Raw genomic sequence first — 24101 nt, 5'->3', positions numbered from 1 at the left:
AACTTCCTATAAACAGTGGGGCTGGAAGACCAGTAACCTAGCGGCAGCAGAGTCTAAGGCCCTGTCTACACTGACAAGTTTCTGTGCTGTAAAGCAGCTTTCTGCACTGTAACTGGCAAGGTGTACACACTGCCAAGCCCCTTAGTGCGCAGAAACTGCCCAGTTGGAGCGCTGTAAAAAACCCACCTCAAAGAGAGGCCTAGAGCTTTCTGCACCAGAGGTACAGTGCTGCGGTGCCAGTGTAGACACTGGGGCGATTATAGTGCTGCAATTGGCCTCCAGGAGGTGTTCCACAATACCTGTTCTCGCCTCTCTGGTCGTCGGTTTGAGCTCTACTGCCCTGCCCTCAGGTGACCAACCATCAGCCCCACCCCATAAATTCCTTTGGAAATTTGAAAGTCCCCTTCCTGTTTGCTCGGTGACGCGTGCAGTGGTCTCAGCGCATCTTTCCAGGTGGCCAACCCTGCTCCCCCCACCAGGCGATCCCCCGCTTGGAGCAATGCCGAGCTGCTGGACCTCATCAGCATTTGGGGAGAGGAGGCTGTCCAATCCTAGCTGCGCTCCAGCCGTAGGAATTATGATACTTACAAACAGATTTCACGATGCAAGACAGAAAGGGACCATGACTGGGACACATTGCAGTGCAGGGTCAAAGTGAAGCAGTTTGCGGAACGCCTACCACAAGGCACGGGAGGCAAACCCCTGCTCCGGTGCTGTGCCCATGAGCTGCCAGCTCTACAAAGAGCTGGACATGATACTCGGCAGCGACCCCTGTGGATTAACTTCAGTGGCTCACATGCCAGTCGAAAGTGAGCCAAACAAGGAGAAGGAAATCTTGGACAAGGATGTGTAGGGGGACGGGGACCCAGAGGCAGAAGATGATTCGGTGGTCAGAGATGCATGCAGCCAGGAGCTTTTTATTACCCAGGAGGAGGCTAGCGAGTCACAGCTCTCAGATGTTGGCAAAGCGCAAACAGAAGAGGAGGCCCCAGGTAAGTGGATTTGACTTTGGGAATCTCTGAAGCGAGTTGTTGGGGGCAGGAGGGTTGCAGAAAGCAGGCTTGTCTCCCACCACATGCCTAGTCTGAGCAGCGGAACAGGCTGTTGATTGACTCCCTCACTTCATGGGAATCTGCCTCAGATCTCCAGGAAACTCTCGTGGAGATACTGGACAATCCACTGCCACAGGTTCTTTGGCAGAGCTGCTTTGTTTCTTGCCCCGTTAATGATAACTTTCCCACCCCACTGTGCCATCACGGCGGGGGGGGAACGGAGGACCATTGCGGCACACAAGCGAGCCGCATAGGGGCCAAGGCGGAAGCTGCAGTGTTGGAGAAGACCCTTCCTTGATTCGCTGCTCACCCTCAGCAGCGAGATATCTTCCATAATGATCACATCCTGTGGAAAGTATGGGGACAGGAATGATTATCAGCCCCCACCCAGTGCTGGCTCTCCCCAAGAGCCATGTGCCCAGTGTACAGCAGGGTCTGGGAAGGGAGATTTACCCTGCCCCTGTGGCTACTCACCATTTTGGGGTTCTTGTGGCTCATCTGTGCTTGCCTGAGGTCAGCCAGTTAGTGACAGGTGTGTGAGTACTGGCTGTGTTTTAAAGCACTGAATCTGTGTTCTGTGTGTGGCAAACAATACTCCTTCTGTAAAATGTTGGTTTTAAACTTCACAGAGATGGCCTTGGTAGCCCAGCCTCCCTCTTTGTTATCAGAGGCTGAACGGCTGCACAGAATTAGAAAGTGGCCAAGAAGAACTAAGGAGGACTTTGTGCGTGATGTTATGATGCACTCCACTGCCGAGAAACAGGAATTGAAGGAGTGGCGGGACAGCTAGAAGAGGGACTGAAAGGAGAACGCGGCACGCCAGAACGACGCCACGGAGCGGCTCTTAATCATTATGGAGCACCAAGCAGATACGCTCCAGGCGACGCTAGCTCTTCAAATTGAGCGGCTCCGCACCTGCCGTCCCCTGCAGCCGCTGTCGCAAAACTCTTTCCCATGCTGCCCCCAGATACCGCCAACACACTCTTATCAACCTCCTGGCTCCAGTCCATTCCTCACATTCCACTCCTTCCCCCTCACAGTCCAGCACTGCGGACTCCTACTACCCACTGCACTTAACACCCATCCCTCTGCAGTTTGGCCCTGCTGAAGTACAGTACCCGCTGCATTGTACTCCAAAGGAGACGGTTGGATATGATCCCTGGACATACACAAATCTTTAGCTGTCCCGGGACCTTCCCTTCCCCCATCCCCCACACTGCTGATGGGTTTTTGTTTGTTTGTTTGTTTGTTTTACTTTCTCCTCGGGTTCTTGTTTTTTAATAAAAGAATTGTGTTGGTTTGAAAGCAATCTTTATTCTATTAATTGAAAGCAAAAAGAGCCCTGCAAAACAACATACATTTATGTTAAACCCACATATTGCGTTGTCTGCACCAATCACCTCCTACCATTACAAGCATTGCACTTCCGAACATAGCAACAAATATTAGTGGCTTTCAGCTTCACATTGCTGATTCAAGGCATCCCTGATCCTTATGGCCCTGTGCTGTGCCCCTCTAAGAGTCCTGGTCTCTGACTGTTCAAACTCAGCCTCCAGGCACTGAGCCTTTGCGGTCCAGCCCTGAGTGAAGCTTTCACCCTTCCCTTCATAAATATTATGGAGCGTACAGGACAGGGCTATAGGCATTGGAATATTGTCATTGGCCAGGTACAGCTTCCCACAGAGGCAGCACCAGCGGGCTTTTAAATGGCCAAAAGCACACTCAACAGTCATTGAACTGCTCCTTGCTGCTGTCAAGTTGCCCCATGTATGGCTTCATAAGCCACAGCATTAAGGGGTAGGTGGGGTCTCTCAGGAGCACAATGGGTATTTCGACTTCCCCATTATGATCTTCTGGTCCAGGAAGAAAGTTCCTGCTTGCAGCTTTCCGAACAGGCCAGTGTTCCAAAAGATGTATGTGTCATGCACCTTTCCAGACCAGCCTGCGTTAATGTCTGTGAAATGCCCATGGTGATCCACAAGTGCCTGAAGAACCATTGAGAAATACCCCTTGCGATTAATGTACTTGGGGGCTAGGTGGTCTGGTGCCAGAACTGGAATATGCATGCCAGCTGTCTCTCCTCCGCAGTTAGGGAAGCCCATTTGTGCAAAGCCATCTACAATGTCACGCAAGTTGCCCAGAGTCACAGTCTTTCAGAGCAGGATGCGATTAATGGCCCTGTAGACTTCCATCAACACGAGTCCAACAGTTGACTTTCCCACTACGAACTGGTTAGCAACCGATCGGTAGCAGTCTGGAGTAGCCAGCTTCCACAGTGCAATTGCCACGTACTTCTTCAATGGCAGGGCAGCTCTCATTCTCATGTCCTTGCACCGCAGGGCTGGGGCAAGCTCATCACACAGTCCCATGAATGTGGTTTTCCTCATCTGAAAGTTCTGCAGCCACTGCTCGTCATCATCCCAGACATCCATCACGATGTGATCCCACCTCTCAGTGCTTATTTCCCGAGTCCAAAAGCGGCATTTCACTGTGGTCAGCACCTCTGTGAATGCCACAAGCAATCTCATGTCATAGCTACACGCTTGGCGAGATCAACGTCACACTCCTCTTGCCTTTGTAGTTTAAGGAATCACTCCACTGCCACTCGTGACATGTTGGTCAGAGCGAGCAGCATACTGGTCAACCGTTCGGGATCCATTCCTGCAGCCCAAAGAGGCAGGGCGTGCAGTACACAAACTGTTGAAAGATGGCACCAAATGCGGACGGAAGCACAGGGATTGCTGGGATGTGAAGCAATGCATCATGGGGCATTGGGCAGGACCCAGGATGCCTTGCGACCCCCTTCACCTTCCCACAACTCTTAGCAGCAGAAGAGAAAGAGGTGCTCTGTGGGATAGCTGCCCAGAGTGCACTGCTCCAAATACCTCTACAAGTGCCATAAGTGCGAACACGCTATTGCACAGGCAGCTGACAGTGTGAACACACAACAGCGGTTTCCCTTCAGCGCTCTCTGAGTGGTGCTGTAACTCTGCCAGTGTAGACATGCCCTACGGGTATGTCTTCACTAGCAACGTTAAAGTGCTGCCACATGGGGGTGTAGTCGCGGCACCCCTCCCAGCGCTGCAAAAACCCTACCCCCGCAAGGAGAGTAGCTCCCAGGGCTGGTGCACTCTCTTCACTGGCACTTTACAGTGCTGAAACTTGCAGCGCGCAGTTGGGTGTTTTTTTCACAACCCTGAGCGAGAAAGTTTTGTAAAGTGCCAGTGTAGACAAGGCCTAATTGAGATTCTACGTAGTGATGCAAAAGGCATTTGTGAGGGGTGACTTTTTTCCAGGCTGGATGTGGCTGTGTCAGAGGAGCTAAATAATGGAAACCAAGATCCCGATTCACCTCTTGATGAGTAAGTCAGGAGTAACTCTAGTGCTGTCAGTGGAGTTATGCTGGTGTAAAAGTCAGTGGACGAGAATCAGGCCTGTTGGGTTGGCTCTCTTGACATCAAACCACTGGGACACTGCCAGTTATAGGCTTGCTGCGATAGGCTGATGCTCTAAGAAAAACTGAAACTCTATGTAGAAAGATCAGTAAACCATGTTACTGTGAGGGTGTGTGAATGTCAGGGGCGTAGCCACAGGTGGGTCACAGCCCACCCAGTTAGTACCCAGACCTATCCAAACCTAGAGTTGCCAACTTTCTAATCACACAAAACTGAACACCCCTTCCCCGCCCCCTGCCCTGCCCCTTCTCTGATGCCCCACCCCCACTCACTCTATCCCCCCTTCCTCTGTCACTCACTCTTCCCCATCCCGGGAAAACCGAGAAGTCTGCTGCTTGCCGGGGGCTAAGATTCGCGATGTGACGGAGAGACTGCCGAGACTCATCAAGCCCTCGGATCGCTACCCCTTCCTGCTTCTCCACGTGGGCACCAATGATACTGCCAAGAATGACCTTGAGCGGATCACTGCGGACTACGTGGCTCTGGGAAGAAGGATAAAGGAGTTTGAGGCGCAAGTGGTGTTCTCGTCCATCCTCCCCGTGGAAGGAAAAGGCCTGGGTAGGGACCGTCAAATCGTGGAAGTCAACGAATGGCTACGCAGGTGGTGTCGGAGAGAAGGCTTTGGATTCTTTGACCATGGGATGGTGTTCCATGAAGGAGGAGTGCTGGGCAGAGACGGGCTCCATCTTACGAAGAGAGGGAAGAGCATCTTTGCCAGCAGGCTGGCTAACCTAGTGAGGAGGGCTTTAAACTAGGTTCACCGGGGGAAGGAGACCAAAGCCCTGAGGTAAGTGGGAAAGCGGGATACCGGGAGGAAGCACAGGCAGAAATGTCTGTGAGGGGAGGGCTCCTGCCTCATACTGGGAATGAGGGGCGATCAACAGGTTATCTCAAGTGCTTATATACGAATGCACAAAGCCTTGGAAACAAGCAGGGAGAACTGGAGGTCCTGGTGATGTCAAGGAACTATGATGTGATTGGAATCACAGAGACTTGGTGGGATAACTCACATGACTGGAGTACTGTCGTGGATGGTTATAAACTGTTCAGGAAGGACAGGCAGGGCAGAAAAGGTGGGGGAGTAGCACTGTATGTAAGGGAGCAGTATGACTGCTCAGAGCTCCGGTACGAAACTGTAGAAAAACCTGAGTGTCTCTGGATTAAGTTTAGAAGTGTGTGCAACAAGAGTGATGTAGTGGTGGGAGTCTGCTATAGACCACCGGACCAGGGGGATGAGGTAGATGAGGCTTTCTTCCGGCAGCTCACGGAAGCTACTAGATCGCATGCCCTGATTCTCATGGGTGACTTTAATTTTCCTGATATCTGCCGGGAGAGCAATACTGCGGTGCATAGACAATCCAGGAAGTTTTTGGAAAGTGTAGGGGACAATTTCCTGGCGCAAGTGCTAGAGGAGCCAACTAGGGGGGGCGCTTTTCTTGACCTGCTGCTCACAAACCGGGTAGAATTAGTGGGGGAAGCAAAAGTGGATGGGAATCTGGGAGGCAGTGACCATGAGTTGGTTGAGTTCAGGATCCTGACACAGGGAAGAAAGGTAAGCAGCAGGATACGGACCCTGGACTTCAGGAAAGCAGACTTCGACTCCCTCAGGGAACGGATGGCCAGGATCCCCTGGGGGACTAACTTGAAGGGGAAAGGAGTCCAGGAGAGCTGGCTGTATTTCAAGGAATCCCTGTTGAGGTTACAGGGACAAACCATCCCAATGAGTCGAAAGAATAGTAAATATGGCAGGCGACCAGCTTGGCTTAACGGTGAAATCCTAGCGGATCTTAAACATAAAAAAGAAGCTTACAAGAAGTGGAAGGTTGGACATATGACCAGGGAAGAGTATAAAAATATTGCTCGGGCATGTAGGAATGAAATCAGGAGGGCCAAATCGCACCTGGAGCTGCAGCTAGCGAGAGATGTCAAGAGTAACAAGAAGGGTTTCTTCAGGTATGTTGGCAACAAGAAGAAAGCCAAGGAAAGTGTGGGCCCCTTACTGAATGAGGGAGGCAACCTAGTGACAGAGGATGTGGAAAAAGCTAATGTACTTAATGCTTTTTTTGCCTCTGTTTTCGCTAACAAGGTCAGCTCCCAGACTGCTACGCTGGGCATCACAAAATGGGGAAGAGATGGCCAGCCCTCTGTGGAGATAGAGGTGGTTAGGGACTATTTAGAAAAGCTGGACATGCACAAGTCCATGGGGCCGGACGAGTTGCATCCGAGAGTGCTGAAGGAATTGGCGGCTGTGATTGCAGAGCCATTGGCCATTATCTTTGAAAACTCGTGGCGAACCGGGGAAGTCCCGGATGACTGGAAAAAGGCTAATGTAGTGCCAATCTTTAAAAAAAGGAAGAAGGAGGATCCTGGGAACTACAGGCCAGTCAGCCTGACCTCAGTCCCTGGAAAAATCATGGAGTAGGTCCTCAAAGAATCAATCTTGAAGTACTTGCATGAGAGGAAAGTGATCAGGAACAGCCAGCATGGATTCACCAAGGGAAGGTCATGCCTGACTAATCTAATCGCCTTTTATCATGAGATTACTGGTTCTGTGGATGAAGGGAAAGCAGTGGATGTATTGTTTCTTGACTTTAGCAAAGCTTTTGACACGGTCTCCCACAGTATTCTTGTCAGCAAGTTAAGGAAGTATGGGCTGGATGAATGCACTATAGGGTGGATAGAAAGCTGGCTAGATTGTCGGGCTCAACGGGTAGTGATCAATGGCTCCATGTCTAGTTGGCAGCCGGTGTCAAGTGGAGTGCCCCAGGGGTCGGTCCTGGGGCCGGTTTTGTTCAATATCTTCATAAATGATCTGGAGGATGGTGTGGATTGCACTCTCAGCAAATTTGCGGACGATACTAAACTGGGAGGAGTGGTAGATACGCTGGAGGGGAGGGATAGGATACAGAAGGACCTAGACAAATTGGAGGATTGGGCCAAAAGAAATCTGATGAGGTTCAATAAGGATAAGTGCAGGGTCCTGCACTTAGGACGGAAGAATCCAATGCACCGCTACAGACTAGGGACCGAATGGCTAGGCAGCAGTTCTGCGGAAAAGGACCTAGGGGTGACAGTGGACGAGAAGCTGGATAAGAGTCAGCAGTGTGCCCTTGTTGCCAAGAAGGCCAATGGCATTTTGGGATGTATAAGTAGGGGCATAGCGAGCAGATGGAGGGTCGTGATCGTCCCCCTCTATTCGACATTGGTGAGGCCTCATCTGGAGTACTGTGTCCAGTTTTGGGCCCCACACTACAAGAAGGATGTGGATAAATTGGAGAGAGTCCAGCGAAGGGCAACAAAAATGATTAGGGGTCTAGAACACATGACTTATGAGGAGAGGCTGAGGGAGCTGGGATTGTTTAGCCTGCAGAAGAGAAGAATGAGGGGGGATTTGATAGCTGCTTTCAACTACCTGAAAGGGGGTTCCAAAGAGGATGGCTCTAGACTGTTCTCAATGGTAGCAGATGACAGAACGAGGAGTAATGGTCTCAAGTTGCAGTGGGGGAGGTTTAGACTGGATATTAGGAAAAACTTTTTCACTAAGAGGGTGGTGAAACACTGGAATGCGTTGCCTAGGGAGGTGGTAGAATCTCCTTCCTTAGAGGTTTTTAAGGTCAGGCTTGACAAAGCCCTGGCTGGGATGATTTAACTGGGAATTGGTCCTGCTTCGAGCAGGGGGTTGGACTAGATGACCTTCAGGGGTCCCTTCCAACCCTGATATTCTATGATTCTATGATTCTATGATTCTCACTCACTTTCACTGAGCTGAGGCAGGAGGTTGGGGTGAGGGAGGGGGTAGGGCTCTGGGCTGGGGGTGCAAGCTCTGGGGTGGGGCAAGTGATGAGGCTTTTGGGATGCAGGAGGAGGCTCTGGACTGGGGATGGGGCCAGAGGGTTGGGGTGCAGGGGGGGTGAGGGCTCCAGCTGGGGATGGGGCCAGGGAAGAGGGGTTTGGAGTGTGGGAGGGGGCTCCAAGCTGGGCCAGGAGATGGGGTGCAGGGTCCCAGCGGCGCTTACTGCAGCTCCGAGGAAGTGGCCACCAGGTCCCTGCAGCCTCTAGGCGCATGGGCGGCCAGGCAGCTCTGCGCAGTGCGTGCTGCATTTGTGCCCACAGGTACTCCCCCCCCACCCCCCCGGCGCAGCTCCCATTGGTCGCGGTTCCCGGCCAATGAGAGCTGCAGAGCTGGTACTCAGGGTGGGGCAGCGTGTGGAGCCTCCAGGTGTCTGGCCACATCAGCACCTAGGGGCCGCAGGGACTTGATGGCTGCTTCCAGGGGCAGCACGGCGCAAGGGCAGGTAGGGAGCCTGCCTTAGCCCCAGGCCGCCACTGCATTGCCGACCAGAGCTGCCAGGATCCCTTGTCGATGGGGCATTCCAGCTGAAAACTGGACGCCTGGCAACCCTACCCAAACCTGAGCCTGTCTGAACACAGGAGGCGGTGAGTATGGGATTGTGGATCAGGAACAGAGAGCTCTGGCCCCATCTGCAGCAGGAAATGGAGTGGAATAGCCTGGCTGGCCCCACCGTTGTCTCCATCTAGCACTGTGAACTTCTTCCAGCCCCAGATGACTTCAATGGGAGCTGGGCTCTACTCAGGTACCAACCGACTCCCCGACCCCGGCTTAACCCTGCCTGCCAGTGGGGCCGCAGGGTTTGCCCATCTCCACTGGCCAGCCCAATCCTCTTGCTCTCAAATCCCTCCTCTGCGTCCTTCCAATCCTTCCCCCTCCCCAGCGTTCGCTGCTGATATGGAATATAAATGATTTGCTGTGACAGCAGACCTCTAGTCATTGCCTGTCCACCATAAGCTGGGACCCTCCCAAACTTTCACTTCTAGTTATGCCACTGGTGTATGAACAGAGCTTCGCGTTTGTACAGAGCCTTTCACTGGAGAATCATAAAGGATACAACTCACCCCTGTGTACAGAGCCAGACAGGTTGAAAATTGAATGGTATATGAAAGTTAAGCGTAAATTTCAGTGCTTGGCAGAATTCAGGCCTGGCTTGCCACGAACCTGTCCGGTCTCAGTACTTTTCATTCTTGTACATGTTAGGCCTGTATCTCCTACAGGGGAGCTACTATGCTCTGAATAGAGATTAAGGCAAAGCCGTGAAATTCAGCTCAGGATCCAAACTTTCCCACGTTCAGGGTGGTCAGATATAGTCTTCAGATCATGTCTATCTCAAACTCTGAACAGGATTTTTTCCCAACTCAATTTCAGTGTTAAACTGAGGCAGACCTATGGGGGTTTTAATAAATTCTGCTTTGTACTTTGTTACATTTTTTTCATCCTGTTCAAAACCTGATCTGCAAAGATTTCTCTCTCTTCTCATTGCTCATGCCACCTCTAACACCCCAGTATCTGAGCATCTTGCAGTCTCCAATATTTTTCTCCTCACAACCTCCTTGGGAGGTAGCGGCCAGCTCTTGTTCCCATTTTAGAGATGGCGAACCAAAGCGCAGAGAAACTAGGTACCTTACCCAAGTTTACACAACAGCAGGGAACTGAATCCAGGTCTCCCCAGTCCTAGGTGAGCATCCTAACCACTGGACTATGCTACCTCTTCAGCCCAAGTCTGCAGCATAAGGCATGCGGCTCATTTTCTAACATTCTGTTCATATGGGATAAGTGAGAGGTTCTGTAGAGGGAGTGGGGGATGAGGGATTGTATTTAAAGGGTTTGTAATTACAGCAGAGAGTCTGTTCCATCTAAGAAACAGACTAAGAAGCTTCTATTTGCTGTTGAGTTCTCATCTAGGCTCTGAATTCACCAACCAAATGCTTGGTGGTTACTGCATGCCCGAGGCAGTAAGTGCACCCAGGTTGGAGGGTTGCAGGAAAAAACATGTTCAGCTGTAAGACTTTATTTTTAATTAATTTACTGCAGTGGTTATATGTCTTCTGGGGACAGCTGGACTATCTCAGCAAGGCATGTAGGAATTAACATTCAAAACATGTATGCACATTTATACACCGCAAGAAAACCGGTGATACAAAAAGCACAAAGTAGAATTATGATTAGTTAATAACTATGTGAAACTGGCACCTGCTTACGCAGAGCATCTGTTCCCAGTGTGGCTTAAGGTTGTATCTGCTTAAAACGTTGGACAAATCCATGTTTTCTGTACCCTCACCACTGCAGTTATGGAAGGCCAAACTAGTTCTGTTCTACCTCACAACAACATCCTCATCCAAACTGTCAGCTCAGTTCTGATGGCATTAATCAGCCTTTTTTATTTGTAAACTGGCATTTGAAATAGAAACCATTGAAAGAGAATAAATGTGGAATCCTCCACTGTCATTTTTTGTATTGGTGGTTTGTTTTTTCCAGCAATAGCCACCCCATAAAATACCATCTAAAGGTAAACCATAAACTGGTGCTGCTGGGGGTGGGTGGATGGAATTGTAGCTACCGTACAATGACATCAGGTAGTTGGCAAGCCCCAGTGTGTGTCACGTCATTTCGCCATTCCCATTTAAAATGAGAGAGTCTGTGAAGGGAGGTGGAGGAGTAGTTTCCCCTTTAGATGTTAGACACCTTGTTTGTATCACCTCACTGTGATTGTGTCATAGTGAGTCATGTGGCGACATGCAGCTGCCTGATATGCTACAACATGGACAGTGGGTTTCCCTTTCCAGTTGTTCTGGTGTTTAACAAAGGAAACGGAGGATGTTGATGTGAGGAAGGAGATGAGATTTGGATCCCTGGCTGCTGGAAGAGCTCCAGGATGACAGTTCTCATGGGAACTCTCCTAGAGAATCCTGTGGGGATTTAGAGAAGGAGGCAAATCTCCTGGATGCCAGGAAGAATGAGATTTGTTTTTTTTCATGCGGGACAAAAATCAGGGCATCATAAGGTTGAGGTATTAGTTGAAACAAACTGGTATTAAATCTGGCATAGATAAGAGCTATAAACCAATAGATGAGTCTCAGTCCTCTAGGTAGTCTCTCTCTCAAATCCATGTGAAATCCCTTCAGTTGTTATACATCAATGCCAGCTCATATGCAACAGCCATTTCAGCCCAGGATCTTATCTAACTTTTAGTCACTGTTTATCTGCCTCCACATCCACATTTTTCAGATGGTAACATTGTAAATAACCTTTGACTTGGGCAGGACTGGAAATGCCCACTCAGGAATGGCAAGAGCGTCTATATGCGTTTCAGAGACAGACCCTTCACTTCCTATCTCAATTGGCTCCAGCCAGTGCCTTGCTAGTTCTTTGATTTGCTCATCACTGTTCTTGGCTCAAACCAATGTTAAAGGGAGCTTAAGAAGAGGTAATCAAAGAGAGTTGCCTATACCATTGCTTTTTCCTACATCCCCGACTACCATGAAAATCTAGTTTTTCAGTAACAGGGTCTCTTTTAGTGTAATTAATTTGATGGCTTGCAAAAAACCAGACAAAATTAGAAAGGAGACATTTGTATTTTGATTCCACTCAAGGAAAAGTCCTATGTGACTTGGTACAAATGAAACCAGTAAAGTTCTATAGAAACTCTCTCCGTTGGTTATGCAAGATAACAGCCTGTTTTGTTGGTGGATGAATTAACTCTGTTTTTTTAAGAGTTTTAAAGACCTTAAGGAGGAGGACGTGGAACATACTGCAGGTCTCCAAAGATGGGAAGTGGCTTCTAAGTCACATGTCCACACATGCCAAAGCTCATTTCAAGACTGAGATCACTCTGCTGTGAGCTGTTGACTGTCCTTTGGTTTAGTTTTAAGAAGAAGAGACATTGTCCCAAGCTGAAAATAATGATGGAGTGTTCAGCAACTGGCAAATGTGCTCTTAACAAACCTACTTTTCACACCTAGAAACCCCAGGCAGCAGCAGTTAGAGAAATCCCTGGACAAGAATTGCATAGGGCGGTGGGAGGTCAAGAATCACCCAAACTCCATAACAGCCACTGCACTGCAGAGTTTTGCAGAGGGAGTGGTGTCTATTTACACAGCATCAAGGTGGTGCATGGGACATTGCCGAAATAAAGGCAAGGTTCCAGCCATGAAGCGCTTACAGGTTAAGGGACAAATGAATGCAGTGGGGAGGTTACAAAGAACTCCCAGCCTTTATGCCCTCCATGTAAAGGCCAGTCACAGCTGTAATCTGTGCACTCTGTGTGTGTGCAAGGACTATCTGTGGCTAGTGGCCCTTGCTATCCCAAAAGGGGGTGGTACAGCTTCATGTGCATGCATGCGCGTGCCAGCAGTTTACTGTGATGTTGCAGCTTAGACCTAATTCAGGGCAGTGACATCAGAGAGTGGTAGGGGAGGGAAGTATCACAATTCAATGGGCTTTGGGTCCTTAAGTTTGTGAAAGTCTTTCTCGTTACATACATGAAGGCTGATCCAAACCCCATTAGATTTGCTTTATTTTCCTACATGTGCATTTTTCTGTTTCTGTTGTGGAGAGGAGATAGAGAGGGTAAAGAAGAGAGGTCAGCTGTAGAGGCTCCCTCTGCACTTCCAGTGTGCCTAAGCTTTGACCTGGAGAGATGCACCTTTCGGATAGAGAAATCCAGGCTCTAGGGGCATGTTCAGTCCTTGGCCTCTCTGCAGAAACGGTCAGCAAGAGGACACTGAGTGCCCATGTAGCATTGTTTGTTATATGATCCTCCCTCTGTTAACAGCTGGATTGAGGCCACCAAACTCATTTTGCCCAGGCTGTCTGACATGGCAAAAGCTGCCAGTTGCTACTGACTTACTGTTAGGATATATGACAGTAGCCTCCAAAATGTGCTAGGCACTAGACAAACAGGGAGGAAAGACACAGAGCTTGTTCCCAAAAGGATCAATGCAAAAATACAATCAGATGAAGCACAGGGAAAGTAGTGGAACAGAGGGGTAATAGGTCACTCACTGTAGGGCTCCCAACAGAAATGGCTCTACAGCAGAGCCATGACCTTTCAGACAAGCTTTGGGAGGGCTCTGCATGCAGAGGGGCTTGAAGGAAAGAGAATGAGGAGATGTTTGTTGGGGAAGTCAATGAATGAGAAATCTTAGGCTGGTGTCCCCGTGGGAGAAGAGGGGCAGCAAGGGACATGGCCTGACAAATACAATAGGACACAGCTGACCGTGCCTTCAAGGCTACTCACAAGAAGCTTCAATTTGACAAGATGGGGTAGGGGGAAGAGCCAAAGGGTGGGGGAACCAATGTAGATTGCTTGAGCTGTGTTTGTCCAGGCACCCTGGAGATGAAAATCCCATGACCTGTCCCCTCCCCTCAGTCCCTGCCCTATGCCTTCCCTAATATGGGGGGAAATCTGCTTGTGCGTACAGAGCTCACGCTCTGCCTGGATTGGGGGAAAATGTGAGACTTGCCAACAGACACCACGGTTGCTATGGAAACCACAAAGAGGGGAGAGTGAGAGTCACAAATGCCCCCCCCCCCACCCCAATAACGAAGCAGGGAGGAGATAGAGTGAAAGGCAAGGCAGCTTGCGTTCAGGCCTTTCCTTTGCTGTCTCTCGCCTCCCCAGCCTTCCACAGCCTATGCTCCAGTGAGCATCTGGGTGACTGATATCTTGATGTCCTCGCTGGCCAAGGCGACTTTCCATCTCTGATAGGTACTGACAGGCCTTTGGTTTCCAGGTCAACACGATTTCATTCACTACATCTGCAGCCCAGGGAAGGCCGCGCCCCGCACTCCAGCCTTCCCCTCTCCCTGGAGCAATCTCCCTCGTAGGTCTCTGTGGGGCCATGAGGCCAGCTGGGATTCGCAGCACTTGCTCAGCTGGCAGGGCCGGTGCGCCAGCTGTCAGAAGCTGTAAAGCTCACCGGATGCAACGCTGAGGACAATTGGGTGGAGGAGGCTGAGTGTGAGGGGGAGGGAGACGAGGCTGAAGCTACTAGAGCTCTGCAAGCACCCCCCTGTCTCATTACTATTTAAATTGGGCTCTCCATGTGTCCTAGCTCTGTGCTGGCCCACCTCGGTAAAAGTGTGTGGCTTCCCCTCCCCTCCCCCCACAGCTCTAACCTCAATAATTAATGGCGGGAGGAAGCAACATGTTAAATAATGCTTCATTGTTTCCGGCAAACGAAAAGCTGTTTCCAGCTGCAGTGGCCCCTGGAGAAGCCAAAATGTCTTGCTGGGCGAAGGGCCGAGGCTGCGGTGTCCTGTGCTTATTGAAAGAGTGTAGGCATCGAGGGAGGAGCTGGTTAGGTGCTCTGGAGTATTGTACAGCTAGCAGTAAAAGGGTGGGGGAAGTGAAGATGCTCTGGGCTGCACAGGAGGAATGTGGGTCATAGTTGAAACTAGGTGTCCAGGACAGTGAGGCTACAGAGCAAATTGTGCAGACCCTAAGCCCGTCGTGCTACTCTGATTCATCTTCATGCAGGGCTTAGCAAAGGCGGATCTGTCCTGGGCTCTGCTTTTGGGGAGACCTATGGTCTTAATTATTCCTTTAGCATCATAGCAATGCACGCGTAGACCCAGGCCTTGCCCTGAAGAGCCCACAATCTGTGGGCCCAAGGGGACTAATCACATGAGTATGTGTATGTGTCTGCAGGACTTGGACATTAGTTATGTAAATATGGCCGAGGAAGAAATGTCGATCCTAGGATCCCAACACGGTGTGTTTCAGAGTAACAGCCGTGTTAGTCTGTATTCGCAAAAAGATGAGGAGTACTTGTGGCACCTTAGAGACTAACCAATTTATTTGAGCATGAGCTTTCGTGAGCTACAGCTCACTTCATGTGTACATGAATGAATTAAGCTGCATAGCCCCCAGGAGACAAGTCAAGTATTATAAATGGTCCACAGATGGGGAAGCTGAGGCACAGGGAGGGTCAGTGACTTGCCCAAGGTTACAACAAGTGGCAGAGCAAGAAATAGAAACCAGGTCTCTTGATTCCTACTCCTATGCCTTAGTCATGAGACCATCCTGCTCCCCCACCCAGCTAGCCTGTCCAAAAGCTGACACTATTATTCTTAGGCCCTTGCTCCCTCCCCAGGGGTGTTCTGCACCCCACTGCTAACTGGGTGGCAGCTCCAACAGGATTGTTGGCTCGTTGCTCAGATTCTGTTCCTTTCCCAGTCATCAGTGCTGCAGGCTAGCAAGGCTCCAGACCAAGGAGCTTCTCCTACCAGTTCCTATCCCTGCCTTGCTTCCTGTGCTTGTTGCATGCCACAGCTGTCCTGCCTACTCTGCAGCAGCCTTTGACCTCATGAGGCAGTGTGGGGTGGGGTGGAGGGCTGCTATTGGAGGTCACATTGGGGGCAGGGGGAGAGCTAGGTGCATTCACTCAGTCTTACTTCACAAAAGACCCCTTCTCCCTAAGGCCAGCTCTGTACACATTGCCAGCCTCTGATATTTTTTTTCGTATAAAAGTGAACAAATTACACATTAAAAATCAATCCTGTCTCCAGCAGATGAGGATTGCAGTGGTAAAGAATGAGCTGGTCTGGTATATCCCGCGATAGTTTGTCCAGTGGTTGGAACTGGGAAGGTGAGGACTCCTAGAGTTTGTGCCTGGCTCTGCTCTTGACTTTTTGTGTCACCTTATGCAAGTCACTTCAACCAAAGTTATTGAAAGTGGCCTCAGTTTTGGGGACCCAAACTTGGGATTCCTACTGACTTGATTTTTCCAGAGGTTCTAACCCTAATCCTAACCTGCAGCTCCTACTGATTTCAACTAATGTCACAAGTACTATAAATCAGACATTCCCAAATCGGTAGCCACTTCTGAAGTACTAGGCTTAAAAATCTGTGCCTCAGTTTCCCCATCTGTATAATGAAGTTTAAGGACATTGTACAAATTAAAGTTATTATGGAAGTGAAAATGTTATAAGCCTTGTCAAAACATATGGCTGAGGCGAGTCACCTCTAATATTGACTTTATTTTAATTTGATAAACTGTTCAAGATTAGCCTGATTTAAAAAGAGGATTGCAGTATGGCCTTCAGTTGAGATAGACTTGTGTCTCCTCGCTCCAGCTGATCAGGGGAGTAAGTTTAGCTGCACTATCCCTTGAGAAACAAACCTCAGCATGCACATAGGAAAAAAGCCAACATTTTATTGACCAGAGCTTCACAGGCAACAACTCCATGCACCTTCCAAATCATCTGTGCTGCTGTTGCAGGATTACAGATGGATGGTGGCTTCAGAGGTACACATGCCATTACATCAGCCTTAAGCAGATGAGCTTTACTTACTAGAACCCGTGTTATGTCCGGTGAGCGTTATTTAATGGATGTTTCACCACACTCCAGATTTTCTCATCCTTTTAAGTCCCACTTAGCTGTACTTTGACTGATGTTACACTGAAGTCAACGGGCCTCAAGCACTTGTGTAACACTTGCTTTCCAGAAGAGGGATGGACTTAAGAACTGTTCAAGTGCTTTCCTGACTTAGGACCTCAAAGCTGATAAACCACTAGCACCCAGACACAACCACATGGTGTTGATTCCAATAGATCTGGGAATGGGTTCTAAAACATATAGATGTAGTTAAAATGTTGGCAGACTGATGGATCTCTTACTGGAAAGTCTGAGCTCTTTTGCAGATCTACTTGCGAGCCTGCACTTTTTGGTACAGCCATTGAGTAATTAAGGTTTTTTAATTTTAATTATGTGCAAGGACTTATCCAGCCACTTATCCACCCTGACTTGATAAAGGACAGTGCCACTAGACTGTTTAATAATTTATGTCCTTAATATAGAAGTGTAGTGTTTGTGGAATATCCTATTGCTGGGAGCCAGGATATTAAACAGCCTTCCAAGAGAGACAGTCTAATTGCAGTGAGTCTCATAGCATGCATGAGGCATACAGAGATATATTTGCATTAGTGGACGGGGATATGATCTCTTAATTAGCATGACCATCTGAAAACATCCTAGTAAAAGAACTCTACCAGAATTAAGCAGCAGACACTGCACCCTAGAAAGTTGGTTCCCCCCTCCCAAGATTCAGAAAAGTAAATGGCATGAGGCGTTAACAATGAATCCTGCACAGGTAGGGTGCCTGTCACTGTGCTAGGAAAGCCCAGATGGATGGATTAGACCAAACAAATAGTGAAACAGTTACGTTGTGAATTAACAAGTGACTTTACTCAAGCTCTAATCTACCAGCGTTCTGCTCTGCCAAAGCCTGTCCTGGCCATGAGTCTGTTCTGCCTTCATTCAAAGAGGCAGTCCCTGGGTATGAAGCACACTGGCTATGGGAATAAACAGAAAAAAGGCATCTGTCTCTGGGCCCAACATTTTTCACCATTGGCCAAGCAGGTTATGTTGAAGGCCAGGAGCAGGGAGGCTTTCTGTGGCTGTGGGATTGTTTTCCTTAGCCCCACATCTACTCAGGCAGAGCTCCTGGCTTCAGTGTCTGCTGGCTTCTTTGGCAAATTCTTAGAGCAGTGGGCACTGCCCAGGATTCAGTTTGGTGTCTGTGGACTGGCCCTTTTTTGTTGCTCTTGTACCCCATTCCTGACCCTACCTTTTTTTGTGTTGTCCCAAGAAAACAGTTGATCCCAGTTCCTTTTTGGCCTCCTCCCCTCAAACTGGGGGGGAAGGAAGAATCTGTGAGAGGAGCCTTCTATGGGTTTCCCTTTGCATCCTGGTGGTCAAATATGTCAGCCAGGATCTTTCATCAGCTCTAAATTCAGCCTAAAATAAGGAGTTTGGTTCTGATTGGCGAGGAGAGGAAGGCTTTCTTCTTCCCCCCTGCCCCTCTCAGCTGCCCTCTGGAGTTCCTACAAAGTTGAACAACGTTTTAGAGAAGATACAAGAGGATAAGAGACGCTAGAAATGTGCTGGCCGCCACTTCCTGCAGCCCCCATTGGCCTGGAGTGGCAAACTGCGGCCAGTGGGAGCTGCAATCGGCCAAACTTGCGGAAGCGGCAAGTAAACAAACCGGCCTGGCCGGCCAGGGGGCTTATCCTGGTGGGCCGAATGCCAAAGGTTGCTGATCCCTGTTTTACAATCTTAATGACTCAGTTCTAGTTCAGTTATTTCTCATGAATTCCAAAGCAGTTTCTCCATCTCTAGTGGGAGAACTGATCCAATTCCTGTCTCTCTAACCTGTAAGGCAACTATATTGTCTTGTGAGAAGCAAATACAAACACTCATGCTGAAGCAGGTCCAACATGATTGCCTTGGCTTCAGTTGCCTGCTTGAGATTCTGCCAGAGCTCTATCTGCTACTGACTGATTCTAACAAAGTTGGGTTTCTAAGGTTACAGCTGTTACGGAAAGAGTACATTGCTGAGGGCTAAGTTCTACCTTCTTAGTCACACTGAGTAGTACATTTACTCCATCAGTAGCCCCATTGAAATCAGACAGGAAAAGAGTAAAATTAATGGGACTATTATTATTACTCTGAGTAATGTTACTCACTGTAAAGATATCAGAATCTGGACCTAAGTTATTTAGAGCACCTGTTGCCGTGGCAATGAGAGACCTAGCTATAAATATGGGGGGAGACTTTTAGAGGCATGAGAGGAACCCAATTCTCAATGAAAGTCCAATGGGAATTGGGTGCCTAACTCATCTTTCTGCCTTTAAATAGTTTGTGGTGTTAAAGGGAACAACTTTCAAAGCCACCAACAGGAGGTGGTATTAGCCAAAACCTCTGCTGCTGTCACCAGAAATCTCATTAGGGAACAAAAGGTCATCCAACCCCTAAATAGTGCCATGTGTCCTACACTGGAACTATTGGTGGAACACGTTCAAAAGGCAGAGAAAGTTCTCCCACTGGTCCTGGAAATGCAAACCCAGACGCAATAGCAAGCCCAACCCCAGCCCAGCCCAGCCCACCTTAACTGCTGTTGCAGGGTACATTACATCAGGCTTCATTAAGCCGCAGAGTATTTATGTTCTTTACTTACTGGAAGCTGGACGACATCATAGGAGCATTATTTTAATGGATGGTTCATCTATTTCAGAACTTCTGGGGTAATTAACACGTCCTTCCCTGCTGCACTTTGGCTTCCTCCATATTTTTTTTTCCTTTGGTCCTAAAAACATGATTACTGAGTATTGCTTCCCCTCCTTCATAGGCTGCTGGATGGGGCAGGGACTCTTTTTTTTTTTTTTTTAAGGTGTCTTCCCACCATCCATTCCAGATATCACTCTGGTTCCCTTCTCCTCATACGGGTCCTGATTCAGCAAAGCATTTCAGCCTGTACAAAAACCCGTGCATATTCAGCAATCACATTAATATGTGCGTAAATCCCTGTGACGCACAGAGCCCAAGGCTGAGATGTCTGACTCCTATGGAAATTTTCCTAGGCCTCTTTACCAACCCCAGCTTAGGTACTCTTCTGAATATAGATGGCCAGCTGAATTGGGGTCACAGGTGGTAGTCCTCCTTCATTCACTTTTCCGCTGGGAGGCCCAAGCACTGTGTGTCTTCTGATTAATGTTAATAATGTTATACTATGACTATGTCTCTTAGCTTCGAATAAATAAATATAGCTTGGCCCCCAGTGCTCCAGCTGGCAGTAGCCTCCCTGCAGCATTTCTGCAATTGCTACAGACTACTGAGGTATTTGTCCAAGTGAGGGAAGCAGTGATCCATGTTGCTGAGGCGTGAGTGCCACTTGCTATGTTCACATTATTCACGAGAGGTGCTTGCTTCACAGACTGCTAGACACTGATAGAAGAAATCAAAGTGCAAAGAACTGACCTCACTGTCCTTGAGGCGCTAAGGACCGCAGCTGGCCTTGCTTGAATGGCTAAAGACTTTTGTATCCTTAGTGCTTGGCTGACCATGGGTATCAACTACCTGCTTTCTAAGACATTATGGGGCCTGATCCAAAGTCCTTTGAAGTCAGTGGGAGTCTCTACATCAACTTGTTTATTACTTGGATGCCTAAGGAAAGTAGTTCCCGGTCTCTTCCATACTGCAACCCCATTTTCCAAACTTCGACCACTTGCTCCTCTAGCAGGGATAGTCATCCCATTTAGCAGCATGTACTCTGTTCCTGTATATGTAAACCCCAAAGGAGAAATATGAAGAACAGGTGAATGCCAGTGAAGCGGGGCAATTACCCGACTCCTGTGAAAGGCAAGGCTGAGCCCCACAGAATCCCACTCAGATGCAAGGCTCTGTATGAGTAATACAGATCAAGATACAAGGTCAGGCCTGCAGCACCATATGAGAGAAGATGACCAATATCTTGAATGGCCCACTCCTCTCCATCAGGCTTTCCTGGAAGTGGTCTGAGGTAAAGAGAAGTAGGGACAATGGCACGAAGAAAATCATTCAAAACCAGCTGTATATGAGACTATTGATGGTGCCAATCTCTGCTGCTCCTTCCCCCTTCAGGCTCTGAGTCTGTGTCCCCCCCCCCCCCCCCCCAGCACCCCCAGTACGTTCTAGCTCCAGGGGAATGTGAACTGCAGCAAAATCACCCAGCCCAAGCACAGCACCGCACTGATGACCAAAGGCTTGTTCAATATGTGGGATCAAACATTTCATGCTTTCGATAATGGAAACACTACCCCATCTAAAGTCCAGTATGAAGAATGAGAGCCTGAATACTGTCCTCTATCATGGTGTTTGGCTAAGACACAATTATCCAGGCAGAGAAAAGAAAACATTAGTACATGAAACCAGGATGGCTGTGGCACCTTATTCCCACACCTGCCTGGGGACTGCCTTTTATCTTAGTATGTACATGGCCTGCATCCACATCTCTGGCTGGGATCTTGTCACATTTCAGAAGCTAAGCAGAGTTAGGAAAGGTCAGTCCTTGGCTAGCAAACTTCCAGGGAAACCTCAGGCGCTGCAGGAAGCAGCATTGGTGATGCCAGCTAGGGTTCTTCCCTTTGCATCCAGGATGAACCAGCGCCACGCCATGGGCTGGGGTGTGCTGCTAAAGTGTGGCCTTCTGTAAAACCACGTTGCAAGACTTCATGGCACTTTTCCCAAAGTACAGATATTGACCTCTATGTCCTGACCAAGCACCAACTCGGGTGCTCATATTCTGCCTTCCTATAACATCCCCTGTAATTTCAATTTAAAAAATTACTTCACTTGCCTTCCTAGAATGGGGGAATCCATTCAACTCCAGGGAAGTTGTATATCAGTAGTAGGGGAGTAATCCAGGCACTGTCTGTCTATCTGTGGCCAAATTCAGATATGCTTTAAATGGGTGCCACTCCGTGACTTCAATACAATTCCATCCTTTTCTGCCAGGTCTGAAACTGGCCCAGTCTCTGTAGAGCATTTTAACATGGTTTCAGGATTAAAGATGAACTGGCACATGAAGTTGCAAGCCCAATAGCAAGGACTTGTAATGAATCTGTAAACTTGGGGGGGAGGAGTGATCTGGGAAATTACAGGCCTGTTAGTTTAACCTCAATTGTATGCAAGATCTTAGAACAAATTTTGAAAGAGAAAGTAGTTAAAGGCATAGCGGTAATCAATAATTGGGATAAAATGCACATGGTTTTACAAAAGGTAGATCATGCCAGACCAACTTGATCTTCTTCTTTGAGAAGATAACTTTTTTTTTTTAATAGACGAAGGAAATGCAGTAAATCCACTCTACCTGGATGTCAGTAAGGCATTTGATACAGTTCCACATGGGAAATTATTAGTTAAATTGGAGAAGATGGGGATTAATATCAGAATTGAAAGGTGGATAAAGAACTAGTTAAAAGGGAGTCTACAATGAGTCATACTGAAAGGTGAACTGCCAGGCTGGAGGGAAGTTACAAGTGGAGTTCCTCAAGGATTGGTATTGGAACCAACCTTATTTAACATTTTTATTAATGACCTTGGCACAAAAAATGGAAGTGTGCTAATAAAATTTGCAGACGACACGAAGTTTGGTATTGCCAATACAGAGGGGGACCAGAGTATCATACAAGAAGATCTGCATGACCTTGAAAACTGGAGTTATAGAAATAGCATGAAATTTAATAGTGTAAAGTGCAAGGTCATGCACTTAGGGACTAACAACAAGAATTTTTGCTATAAGCTAGGGACATTATCAGTTGGAAGTGACAGAGGAAGAGAAAGACCTGGGTGTATTGGTAGATCACAGGATGACTATGAGCCGCAGCTTTGAAAAAGGCTAATGCGATCCTAGGATGCATCAGGCAAGGTGTATAAATCTGTCCATTTATTCTTTTATATAGGGACTGTCCGGTGCAAGTGAATGGTACCTGTACGTCTACTAATGTGATATATGCTATCATGTGCCATCAATGCCCCTCTGCCATGTACATTGGCCAAACCGGACAATTCCTACGTAAAAGAATAAATGGACACAAATCGGACATCAGGAACAGTAACACACAAAAGCCAGTGGGAAAACACTTCAATCTTCCTGGACATTCTGTAACAGATTTGAAAGTAGCTGTACTTGAACAAAAAAACTTCAGAAACAGACTACATCCACCCTGATAGAATTGGCCCTGTCAACACTGGTTCTCCACTTGTGAGGTAACTCCCTTCTCTCCATGTGTCAGTATATAATGCCTGCATCTGTAGTTTTCACTCCATGCATCTAAAGAAGTGGTGTTTTACCCACAAAAGCTTATGCTCAAATAAATCTGTTAGTCTTTACGGTGCCACCAAACTCTTTCCTGTCACCTTCCTTGTGGAGATGTAAGAGGGCTGGACTGCGGGTCACGCACATCATTGTGGTCTCTCTATTAGGCTATAAGTGATAGTTTTTAAGTATAGTAGCAGCAAGATAGAAGGTGCTCCCTTTTCTGATAGTTATTTGAACTAAGTGCAATAATCAATGCCACTTTCACGTGAGCTGGAGGGGAAACTGCCCCGTCTATTTAGTTAAGTAGAAAGAAGGACATTAAAACTGACTTTGCTTAGGACAAAGGTGCGTGCAGACACGTAATGCATGTCATCGCAGAGAGACGATAAGGCGAGTCTGGGGAAAGAGATTGAGTTTTTGTTCAGGGAAGATAATTACTGGAAAAGAGAATAAATCGGGAGTTCAAATGCAAGATTGTGGACATGCTTATGTTGTGGTTACAGTCAGAAAATTTACTCTAACGATAACATTGTGGTTTCATTTATTTGTAGTCACTTCCTCTGTGCTCATTGTTCCATGTTTATTCTTTGATCTTTCTCAATGACTTCCAGACAACTTACAAGACAAATAATGATATTTTCCCCATCTGCAAACTCAACCTGCGATCTGAAAAATTGGTTCTTCCCATTCCACTGTCATGAGCAATTAAGATTTTATATTCAGACAACTTAGCTGCTCGTTCTGCAGATGGCATATGAGGCAGAATAGAATTCAAATTCATTTTCCATTGTTCTGCAGTGGCAACAGGAGTCAAAAATAAGAGTTGGGTCCAGGCCCAAGCTGCGTCAAAATCCAAGGGAGTTTGGATCCAGTGTTCTCATTTGAGTCCAAACCTAATAACACTTTTATCAGCAAACAATTCAAAAGCTAACAGCTGTATAGCAGGTTAATGCATGTGGTGCTTTGTTTGGGGTTCGTAGTGTTGCACTAGTACTCTTGCACTTTAGGGCATATGTATTTTCCTAGAGACCAGTGCAGTAAAGCAGGATTTCAGTTTCAATGCTCCATTAAGCTCAGCATGGAATGTGAACCCTGAGAATTTGAAATGTGTGTCAATGAGCGATAGGCGCAGGTAACAAAGCTCACATCTGAACTTG

This window comes from Eretmochelys imbricata, chromosome 7, assembly GCF_965152235.1.
Source record: "Eretmochelys imbricata isolate rEreImb1 chromosome 7, rEreImb1.hap1, whole genome shotgun sequence".
Taxonomy (NCBI): Eukaryota; Metazoa; Chordata; order Testudines; family Cheloniidae; genus Eretmochelys; species Eretmochelys imbricata.
The sequence above is the reverse complement of the archived record's forward strand: the minus strand, read 5'-3'. Positions refer to the sequence as shown.